We start from the raw sequence: 2,593 nt of genomic DNA, 5'->3' as shown, positions 1-2,593 counted from the left end.
TTTCGGCAGCCCTGAAGATGGTTTTCCATGGTTTCCCATTTTCACACCAAGCAAATGCTGGGGCTGTACCTTAATTAAGGCCACGGCTTCTTCCTTTGCACTCCTAGGCTTTCCCTATCCCATCATTGCCGTAAGACCTATCTGTATCGGTGTGACATAAAGCAAAAAAAAAGTGATGCAACCTGAGTTAATTCTGACTAATTTTTTCTGTCTCAGCACAAGGCATTAGGACTCTGCAATTTTATGTTACTAGAAGTTTTACAATGGCCCTTCTTGGTTTTAGTAGCTGAAACAGCTCTAACTGAGCTTTCGTTTTCCTCAACAATTCTTGAAACAGGCCTAGTTTCCTGTGATCGCAAATATGATAGGAACTTCCCACCTAATCAATACATTTGTTTCTTATACGATACTTAAAATATTTTTACATAACAGTACCGGTTTCGACCCTATATCTGGGTCATCTTCAGCTGCTGAAGAACGTTCATCTTAATAAAAACAACATATAATATTAAAACATTACCTATGCTAATTACGAATGACTAATGCTAAATTACAATGATATGCTGTGGTGATATAATATGCTTGAATGAGTAGCTTTGAAGTCTAAAATGTTCACCAGCTCGTTATGACACTGATCTTGATGTTCACTCATGTACTTATTCAATCTAGTGTTGCAGTGGTGATACACTTATTTTAAATTAAAAACGTTTAATGCCGAGTTAGTAAAATATTACTTATTCTAATTATGAAGGACTAATTTACAATGGTGTGTTGTGATATTAAAATATGCTTGAAAGAGTAGCTTTGAAAGTATAATTTAGCATTAGTCATTCGTAATTAGTATAAGTAATGTTTTAATATATGTTGTTTTTATTAAGACAAAGATGACCCACAAATAGGGTCGAAACCGGTACTGTTATGTAAAAATATTTTAAGTACCTTATAAGAAATAAATGTATTGATTACGTGGAAAATTCCTATCCTTTATATTTGCGATCATTAGAATCATCAATACGGATAATGAGGTTATTAGATTTCAGAGGCCTAGTTTCATCATCTGGTCTTATACCAGTCAAACGACTTTGACCAATTTCAGCACATCCCCCATGCTTCCTGGCTCCAAGAGCTCAGATGTATTTTCAAAGCTTGCAGATGATGATTTTGGGCTGCTGTTAAACAACTGCTTCAGGTCAGTAGCATCCAAAGAGTCACTGGATGTATCTCTTGAGGTACGCGAAATAGAGCAATTTTTAATAAGTTCGCACACTCCTTCAATTCTAATCAGGTCATTCTTCGGAGAGTGTTGCAGAACCCAACAAAGATATCTGAAATAAATTAGAATACTGCTTTAGGGTCAAAATTTTTGCTACTTCTACGGCCTTTAACTGATGCATCTCGTAGGAAACTGATTTCCATTAGAAATAACTGCCTTTTCAATTTCTGCATGCTTCCCAGTTTTTGGTCCCCAAAATGATAGTTGTTTTATTGGTACACTGTAATTCTTCTTTCTGCTTCCGCCATTAACGCACGTGTGATGGTGCTATGGAAAATTCATGAGATGTAGCATGATTGCGGTTATTTTTGACAAATTCTGTTGCAGACAATTTAATTGTGCATTGTAACTACTGTTTTTCTTTCACATCATGAATCTTTCACACAACAGTTCACACTTAAGAACACTTGAAAGCAAGTACTGTACCTGTGCGAGTCACAGCTGATAACAAGCGCAAGTTATGACTACCAGTCACACGTGTGTTCTGGCCCCGGGCGCTGGAATGTTGAGTAATCAGTCACTCCTTCCTCTCCTAGCATGGGAGACATGAGCTGGAATTTCCAAACTAGTTCCTGATTTACGTACATCGGCATGAATCACAAAGACGAGATAAGTCTGTGGATTACATAAAATCAGCTTCATGGTCCGTATCACACTTGCACAGATTCACAACTTAGTTGTAAACAAGTCTGTGGTTCACAAGTGGAAACCGTAGATAAAACGGGGGGGGAATGTGCGATAATTTGTTTTTTCCAAATTTTCATTCTAAAAATCAGGGAGGGAAAATTACGCGAGTAAATATCAGTCATAAAAGTAGGATTCCATTGCTTGCTTTTGAGACCAATTGATGCTCACTTGTCAGTGATGTTAAGTGGTAATGAAAATGTAATAATCTTAGGGAAAAGTCGTCAGGCCAATGAAACCTGGTAATGCCTTTTCATAGTGCTTTATCCTCTTAGTGATGAGGTAATCCTACATGGCAGTGCTAAAAGTGGTTTTAGGGAAGGAGGAGCCAAAAATGAGTAAATGCAAATTGTGGCAGCATTTTTGAAAAAAACTGTCATTTTAAATTTCAGAATGCATTAGAACGTGCCATATTTAAAAATAAATACAATTATTTAACCATTTATCATACAACTAAGTCTACTTAACAGATTGCTCTAAGAAAAAGTTATTCCATTTGGTTAAGCCTCAAGCACACGCGCCAGATCTTAGGACGCACCCCCACGCGTGGGGGTGCTTTCCACCCCACATATCATTGTATTGTAAAATATGAATTACTGTATTAATTGGAGATTTTAAGATAGATTATGTAAGAAT

The sequence above is a fragment of the Anabrus simplex genome, chromosome 1 (assembly GCF_040414725.1).
Source record: "Anabrus simplex isolate iqAnaSimp1 chromosome 1, ASM4041472v1, whole genome shotgun sequence".
In the NCBI taxonomy this organism is placed as follows: domain Eukaryota; kingdom Metazoa; phylum Arthropoda; class Insecta; order Orthoptera; family Tettigoniidae; genus Anabrus; species Anabrus simplex.
This window is presented reverse-complemented; position numbering follows the sequence as displayed.